Below are 9,301 nucleotides of genomic sequence, written 5' to 3'. Positions count from 1 at the left end.
TGGACATGTCTGTGAAGATGCAGACTACCTGCACCTGGACAGAAAGACCCTATGAAGCTTCACTGTTCCCTAGGATTGGCTTTGGGTCTTTCCTGCGCAGCTTAGGTGGAAGGCGAAGAAGGCTTCCTTCCGGGGGGGCCCAAGCCATCCTTTTAGTAAAATATTGGGCCGAGTTTAATTGCAATTCAATTAAGAGAACGAAGGATAATTACTTGAGTTCTTTCTCCTTATCCTTCTTTATTTGCTGCTAATTTATCTGCTAATTCTACTATTTTTCCTTATCCAAAACGTCTACTGCTGCAAAATTAAATACGATCTCTTTCTATACCTCACAAGCAGCAGCTAGTTCCGGGCTCCATTTGCAAGCCTCGCGAATAATCTCATTACCTTCCTGAGCAAGATTAGGTCCTTCATTATGAGCTTTTACACATGCTTCTATAGCTACTCGGTTAGCTACGGCACCTGGCGCATTACCCCAAGAATGTCCTAAAGTTCCTCCACCGAACTGTAGTACGGAATCATCCCCAAAGATCTCGGTCAGAGCAGGCATATGCCAAACGTGAATACCTCCTGAAGCCACGGGTAGAACATGTGGTAAAGAGACCCAATCTTGAGTGAAATAAATACCGCGACTTCGATCTTGTTCAACAAAATCATCAAGCAGTAAATCAACAAAGCCCAGAGTTATGTCTCTTTCACCTTCAAGTTTACCTACTACGGTACCAGAGTGAATATGATCTCCACCAGACATACGTAACGCTTTTGCTAATACCCGGAAGTGGATACCATGATTCTTCTGTCTATCAATAACCGCATGCATTGCACAGTGGATGTGAAGAAGTAGACCATTATCTCGGCAATAATGATCCAAGCTAGTATTTGCGGTGAATCCCCTGTTAAGTAGTCATGCATTACGATCGGAATACCCAATTCTCTAGCAAATACAACTCTTTTCATCATTTCTTCGCATGTACCTGCAGTAGCATTCAAGTAATGCCTTTTGATTTCACCTGTTTCAGCCTGTGCTTTATAAAGTGCTTCGGCACAAAATAAGAAACGATCTCTCCAATGCATAAATGGTTGTGAGTTCACATTCTCATCATCTTTGGTAAAATCAAGTCCACCGCGAAGACATTCATAAACAGCTCTACCGTAGTTTTTAGCGGATAACCCCAATTTAGGTTTAATCGTACATCCCAACAGGAGACGACCATACTTGTTCAATTAATCTCTTTCAACTTGGATCCGATGAGGCGGACCTCGGAAAACTCTATTTATTCTAGTGTGGATGGAAGGCAGGCCTATATTTCTTGGTTTTAATAGGACTCCTTACAAGTGTTGTTTCTATCTACTATTATCTAAAAATAATCAAGTTATTAATGACTGGACGAAACCAAGAAATAACCCCTCACGTGCGAAATTATAGAAGATCCCCTTTAAGATCAAACAATTCCATCGAATTGAGTATGATTGTATGTATGATAGCATCTACTATACCAGGAATATCAATGAACCCTATTATTACAATTGCTCGGTTTAGCCTTTTTTAACTTCTAGGGTCTATTTCTTATTACTAACTGGAATCAAAGAATTAGTAGATTTGTTCAGCGCAAAATGGGAATGGGCTAGGATTATGAACTTATAATCTGATGATCGAGTTGATTCCATGATTATAAGTTCATTCCATACCGGACCAGGCCGGAACAGGGTTATATACATTCTCATTATGAGAAGGGGTCATTCGGGCCTATCTAAATAGATATTATGTTTACATATGGATCCCTACATCGTTACATTCCATTTAGGATTAGGAATACACGTAATCGGACCTGCTTTTTACATATCTCTATTGGGACCCTATTCACCTCTTTGAGTGAATCGAGAAATAGGTTTGATTGTCCATGTTTTTTATATATATCAGGCATTACATTCTCCGGATAATTCAAATCGAAGCAATTGGATGTCCAACTCGGGCCTATATGACATGACCGGTCATTAGATCCACCTTTGTCACATATTCAATACATCACACGGGCTATTGTAATACCTTACATAATGAATACCACGCTTCATTAGCCTATACTGCTCCCGAAAGGATTCCTATGGTTAAAAAAGTAAATCCTAAACTAATAACCTGATAACTCAAATAATCCAATTGTTGAATCAATTGGGACCTGTAATAATTTTTAGCAGAAAAAAGAAGAAGTATTTTCTAAAACATTTTCACCCAAGAAAAATGACTCGTTTAAAAAACCATTCCTCTTATAAAAAAGCTTTCTGTTTTTTCGAAATGTAATCACTAGAAGTGCTACTGATAATAACGATTCACATAAAAGGGCTGCATAGCCCAATATCATCATACTTACGTGCATTATTAACCACTCGGATTGAAGAGCAGGTACTAATATTCCAGATTGGTGTATTTTAGTTAAAATACCTGAAGTAGTAAAGCCTCGGGTAAAAATAGCACTTGGGCCAGTTATTTTACTTAAAATTAAAACTTTTTTTTTGAAATACGGAATTATATGAATCAGGGAGAAACTCCATGAAAGGAAAATTAATGATTCATATAAATCGCTTAGTGGGAAATGGCCCGAAGAAATACAACGAGTAACTAATAATCCTGTTATACAGAAAAAAGTAACTATTATGCCCTTTTTTGACGAATCATATAGTTTTACGCTTTCATCGACTAAAAAGGTTATCAAATGAATTGTAATTACAATTGAAACGATCGAAAAGGAAATGTGAGTTAATATATGTTCTAAGGTTGAAAATATCATAAAAAATCTTTAAAAAAGAAGAGTCCCTTAATTACATAATTCTAAAATGGAAATCGGGAATTGAATTCATTATAAGATCTATTTATCCTTTTTAGAAGACGGTATGCCGCCACTCGGACTCGAACCGAGATGTATTAGCATTGCTTCCTAAGAGCAACGTGTCTACCAATTTCACCATAGTGGACTGTCTTGAACTCATAATAGCCTATGAATAAGGAATCGTCGAGATTGAGGAAGCTATTTTAGTTTAGTAATGAGTCAAATGGATCAATAACCAAAAAAAGGTTGTTCAAATAGGAATTTGAAGTTGAAGGTTCATTATTTTAGATTTGAGTTTAGAGTCTTAGTTTTTTTTATTTAACCTGGGACTTTCCTATATTTTAGGCTTGCCTCGAATTGAACTCTTGTAACCAAATCGTTCTATGCTCAATTAAGGAATAGAGTTCAAAAAGTTTTTGTTTTCATTGTTTAATCAGCTATTGCCTATTGATTTTTTTTCTTCCAGAAATCTAAACCAAAAAATGGACTTTGAAGACAAAATAGAAAGAAAAGAACCTATTTTGCATCACTCAAAATTGACAATTAGCGATACAGAATTTCATTAAGCAATTTTATCTATTGGGTTAAGGGCAAAAGATATGGAAATATAGAATTTTTTCCCTTTTTAATTGAATTCTGCAAATAGGTCGATGGGGAAAATCAAACTCCCCACCTTGGAATAGAAATGATCTTTATTCTTTTGTAAACAAAAAAACTATTATTCAGTAAATAGAGGATTTCCTAATTCAATTATTTTATATATCAATCAGAAAAGCGAAGAGAGTTCCATTGCGTATTGTGAGCTAATCAATATCAAATATGAAAGGGAAATTGTTAATTATTCAATTAGATAATAATTGATTGAATAATTTAAGAATAATTGAATTCTTTTTTCAAGTTGATTCAAATTATTCTAATGTTTTATTACTTATTTATTTTTGTTTGGCGTACAAAAGAACTTTTTGAATTCCCGGTAGAAAGAGATTTCGCTAACGAAAAAGCCTTTAATGCTACCCAATAGCCCTTCTTTTTTTCCAAATATTTTTACGAATACGCTTTTTTGATGTCGAAGTGCATTTTTTTGGAACTGCCATTTAGAAATTAAAAAATTACTCATTGTTATAGCTGGATGTGAAAGACATCTATTCTTCAAAAAGAATTCTTTTTACTACTATTTATTTTTGATCTAATAGTGTCCTCCTCAAATAAAACATTATCGAGATAGGAAAAAGATATGTGAAAATTGCATAATACTGGAAATAAAAAAAGAAGGCCAATAAGGATTTTTTTTTCCACTTTTTCTATTCCATAAAACATTCAGAATCGAAAAAAAAAAAAAAAGGTTCTCTATTGGCATATTTATTTCACAATTTCACATTCTTTTCTTTTTGATTCAGAAAATCTATACCTATAGAATTTGCTAATTGGCTGTTCTGTAGAAATATAGAAATGAAATTAGTTGAACTTAATAAAAAATAAAATAAAGAATCCAAAAAATACTCGATTTCTATTTATGGTTCCACATTTCATTTGCATGCAATAAAATACCTCGAGAGGTTTAAAGATAAGAACCCCATTTTTACTTCAGGAAATGAAAAACCGGAATCCCCGTTCAATTTACTGGTAAAACCTGGGGGAAAATGGGCCTATTTCAAAGGAGACCAGTAATTAATCCCTTTCATATCATTTGACCCATTGTAACTTCTTGATTTCAATAGTTGAAGTATTTATCATAGACTCAGAATAAGTAAGAATAAAAAATTCGATTTAAGTTTTAAATTAGTTTAAGTTAGTCCGTATTTTTACTTTTTATTGATGCCTTTCAAAAGAACATAGTCCATGTTTTTACTTTTTATTGACGCCTTTCAAAAGAGGTAAGATCCGGTGAATCGGAAACAATTAATTAAGAATTCAAAACTTTTTTATGGAACAGACATATGAATATGCGTGGATCATACCTTTCATTCCACTTCCAGTCCCTATGTTAATAGGAGCGCGACTTATTCTTTTTCCAACGGCAACAAAAAGTTTTTGCCGTATGTGGGCTTTTCAGAGTGTTTTATTGTTAAGCATAGTCATGGTTTTTTCAATCTACCTATCTATTCAGCAAATAAATAGCAGTTCTTTTTATCAATATGTATGGTCTTGGATCATCAATAATGATTTTTCTTTAGACTTCGGATACTTGATCGACCCACTTACTTCTATTATGTCAATATTAATCACTACTGTTGCAATTATAGTTCTTATTTATAGTGATAATTATATGGCTCATGATCAAGGCTATTTGAGATTTTTTGCTTGTATGAGTTTTTTCAGTACTTCCATGTTGGGATTAGTTACTAGTTCGAATTTGATACAAATTTATATTTTTGGGGAATTGGTTGGGCTGTGTTCCTTAAAAATGGGCGCCTTCGGGGAGAACCAAAGGGAGCTTCAGTTTCCATTCCCCAAATTGTTAAAAAACAAAAATCATCTTTTTGGTTTTTCTTTTTCATTAGCTCTCCATGGGAGGGGTACAGTTTAGATATATGCCAAGGTTTTAGACAAAAAAGAAATAAAATTTTGATCTGAATCCCATCCCTCAACCAATTTTTTGGAAATTCAGTTTCTGATAATTGAACACCATTATAAGTACATTTAATATGCATTTCTCTATTTCATTCCTGCAAATCTTCAGACCATTCAGGAAGTTGCAAGAATAACATACGCCCGAGATTTTTGGCTATTATCAATGAAGGTAATAGAATATATTTTCGAAGAATTGATTGAGTTATTAACATGGAACCTCTTATTATTTGCGCAAAAGGAATGCTATCCCAGGCTTCTGCTATCGCTATCCGTGATTTTTCCTTTTTTGTTTTGTTCTCTGCTTTTTTGTCCTTTTCTTTTTTCTCTTCTCTGTTTGTTTGGTCTTCGCTAGACTCTAGAATCTCGAATTCTCCCTCTTTACTTGCCCAATTTCAAAAAATTGGTTTAATCAGTTCAGAGATATCAAAAGAAAAAAGACGAGGGGGGGTTATTCTGTCGAGAAAAAAGGGGGAATGCGCATTTGCTTGAAATAGTTTCCAAATAACTGTTTTACGCCTTTGAGCCCGCATAGAGCCTTTAATCATACCTCACCGAAAATCTGATTGTTGCGAATAGCTTATTAAAGCCATTTCTTCTTTGACCTCGAGATCGTTACTCTCCATGTTGGTAGTATAAATCACTACATGTCTGGCTTTTCTTGAACGAATTTGATGATCTAGTGATGCGCCCCCTTTAAATTCACCCAATTGTTGTTCCAATTCGGTGATTAATTTATGTGACCGGCGAGGTATTTTTTTACTGATTTCTTTTATTCCAATCGAGTTTTTTCCAGATTTTGTCCCATTAGGATCAATTGCATTGAATACAAATTTTACAAATTGCGTTCTTTTTTCTGAATTCACTCTTCCCTGCTCTTGGTTTGAAAATAAAGAAGGGTCTTTCAAATTTAAACTCGATTTTGGTTCGTTACCAAACTCATTGATTAAAGTTAAGAACTCGTCAATTTCTGTTGATAATGGTTTTGTATCAACCGTATCAACTTTTTGTTCAAATTCTTGGTAATCAGTATTCGGAAGAAAAATAGTATGAATCTTATTTAGTCTAACTCTCTCTTTCAATTTTTCTAGCGAAGTATTGTTTATGATTGAAGGTGAAAACTCTTTTTTGATTGTTCCTCGATATGGTCCATTTAACAAAGGATCATACATTTTAGGCACATATTCTTTTTTAGTATCATCATTACACAATCTAGTTCTTGTTTCGAGTATATCTAGAGAAAGAGATCCCTTGTCTAGAACTTCAAGTCGATTGAAAAATTCCTTATTCAGATTATTACTTTTTTCTTTTTTAGTAGAAACCCACTGATTGTCCAGTTCATTAGGGAGCGTTTTTTGGAGTGACAATAGGGGTAGCCTTCTTTTTATCATTTTCCAAAAAGTTGATAAACTTGGCGGGTATGTAAAAGATATTCTTTGTTTTCCATCACTTTTACATGTGTCAAAAAAAATATTGTGACATTTCCGTTCTTACGGCCTGTTCAAATCGATTATTCTTTATGTAGCGAAATGGTCGATTCCATCAATTATAATCGAAAAGAAGACTCACAAGAGGTTTTTGAAAGCCGAAGAGATCTTTATTTTCATTTTCTTTATCAAGCAGTTGCAATTTAAAATTTTTTGGATTCCCCGTCTTATTATTATTCAGATAAGAATCCTCATAATCATAAATTGGACTATTACTAGTATTAATATTGTTATAGCCTGTCTCTGTAAGTTGAGAGTGAAATTTATCCTTTATTTTGTCCTTTCCATTCACTCGGATTTCTTCCGTTTCATCGATTTTGTCCAGATCCCACCCTTCTTCCAAAAAAAGGGAAGGAGAAGGATAAGGATCTTCTTCAGTGGATCCCTCTTGTTCCTGTTTAGTCCCCTTCATTTCAGAAGCACTTTCTATTTCTACATCTCTTTCTTCCTCACTTTCCACCCTTTCTTCTGTTTTTTAGGCTTCTTTCAGTTTTTTAGTAAGAATGGGAGAGGGTATTCTGCATAAATAGTAGACACAGGTAATAAATAAGAAAATACTAAAGATCCGAGCCATAGAATTTCTCAATTCTAACACAAGGTACTTATTAGATCGAATGTATTTATTCGATCTAATAGAATGATTTTGCCGTATCCAAACTAATACCAATCCAAGCCATTTCATGAATAAAATGTGACCAATTAATCTACCAACAAAACCACTTGTTAAAAATAAAATCTATTTCTCCCCTCTGCCTCCTCCTGCTCGCTCCCTATAACCAATTTTTTTTTTTTTTTAGCAGAGGCCCAAAATAAGACTATAGTGATAAAGAAGAGAAAGCAAAAAATACTTCAAAGCTGATGTTGATTTCTCAGTTCTCCATATACTCCAAATTAGTTAAGTAACCCACGCTTCGAACGGTGTAACATTCCTTTTATAAATTTAGTTATAAAAATTTATAATATTACAGTAAAACAAACTATACAATATAAGTCATATATCAATACCTATGCCTTGGTCCCAGCAACTCGAAAGAAAACACAAAAAATATGAATAAAATATTCGAGGATTGAAATATATAAGGACAAAAAAAAATCTCCTTGTTGTTGAGAACACTGGTTAGCCATATGACCAAGTTTCCCGCACACATAGCAAGCTCCTTTCGCCTTCTGGATCTGACTCTTCCTTTTCTTGAAAATTGTAGTAACATTTATTAGTGACAATAAATAAAAAGAATTATACAAATTAAATATAAAACAATAATTCTGATATATCTGATAATAGAGTAAAAATAATACCCTGATCCTATTTAGAACACACAATTATATAACATATCGTGTATGCAATATTTGAACAATAGTTATTACTACATTTTCTTCCTTGCTTCTAGCTCCATTTTTTTCTTGACTCATCGTTTTAAGTTCCGCCTCTTTATATAATAATTACTATCAGAAAATTATAATAAGAAAATCAAAATTAATGCCGCTACTTCACTAAATAAGCATTATTATTGTCACCTCCGCTACTTGGATGTATGTATAACGTTGACTCAACTTCACGACTAAAATCTCTTCACCGCTTATAGTTACATCCAATGATCTGTCTTGGATTTCCATGAACCCATCCGCGTGCATCTGCAACATGTCATGACAATAAAATACAATAATACATTTAAAATATTTCAGGGCAAATTAAGCTCAACTAAAAACTAATAAGCCTGATTGAAAAATATTTGTCTTGATTTATAGAATGAAATTGTCATCTATAACTAATTTTATGGGTACATATCACTTTTGACTTGCTATTTATTACACCCCGTATCTTAGAACTAAGGTTATACTCGTATCGTTAGAGTTTTAATGGAAAAACTGAAGGTTTAAACGTTTTGCAAAAATGATTGATAGGCCTACTTCGGGCAGCCGTAACCCCTTGATTAGTTGGGAATGTGGGGAAGTATCCTTAATGAGAGTTGTAGTACGTGTACTACGTAGAAATATCTTTCCAACCATATAAGGACTAGGCCAATCAGAGATCGGAGCAATGAGATATGATCGTCGCAAGATGGTTAATAGTAAGGAGCTTAAGATTCGATAGAATCGGCTAAGTTTTCGATACGTCTGCATTCCAGCCCGAGTTAGTGAAAATCAGTTGAGAATTTGAGAAAGCTTAAAACATGAAAGTTGTATCTTTGAAATAGCTTTCCAACGATATGTTGTGGAGGCTGAACTGAGCTCTGTACAAGAAGTTATACCCATTTTACCGGACATTGTACATAACCGACACATGCCGCGCGTGAGGGGCTGAGGGCACGTGTGATGGCCCCGCGTAGCGGGCAGAACACACAAAAACACCCTCTCTGACCAGGGACCTGCAGAGGGTCCCGTTAGACGTGCGATGGGGGCCCAATGCGGGTGGGTCTAGTTTTC

At 34.3% G+C, this 9,301-nt stretch overlaps 2 pseudogenes; both read right to left on the bottom strand.

Moving 5' to 3' along the window:
* Nucleotides 1–284: 284 nt before the first annotated feature.
* On the bottom strand, nucleotides 285–6,562 carry LOC132643828 (ribulose bisphosphate carboxylase large chain-like; annotated as a pseudogene).
* An 84-nt stretch (nucleotides 6,563–6,646) lies between these two features.
* Nucleotides 6,647–8,287, bottom strand: LOC132643827 (protein TIC 214-like; annotated as a pseudogene).
* Nucleotides 8,288–9,301: the final 1,014 nt, after the last annotated feature.

Source organism: Lycium barbarum, chromosome 6 (genome assembly GCF_019175385.1).
Source record: "Lycium barbarum isolate Lr01 chromosome 6, ASM1917538v2, whole genome shotgun sequence".
NCBI classification, from domain to species: Eukaryota; Viridiplantae; Streptophyta; class Magnoliopsida; order Solanales; family Solanaceae; genus Lycium; species Lycium barbarum.
This window is presented reverse-complemented; position numbering and strand designations above follow the sequence as displayed.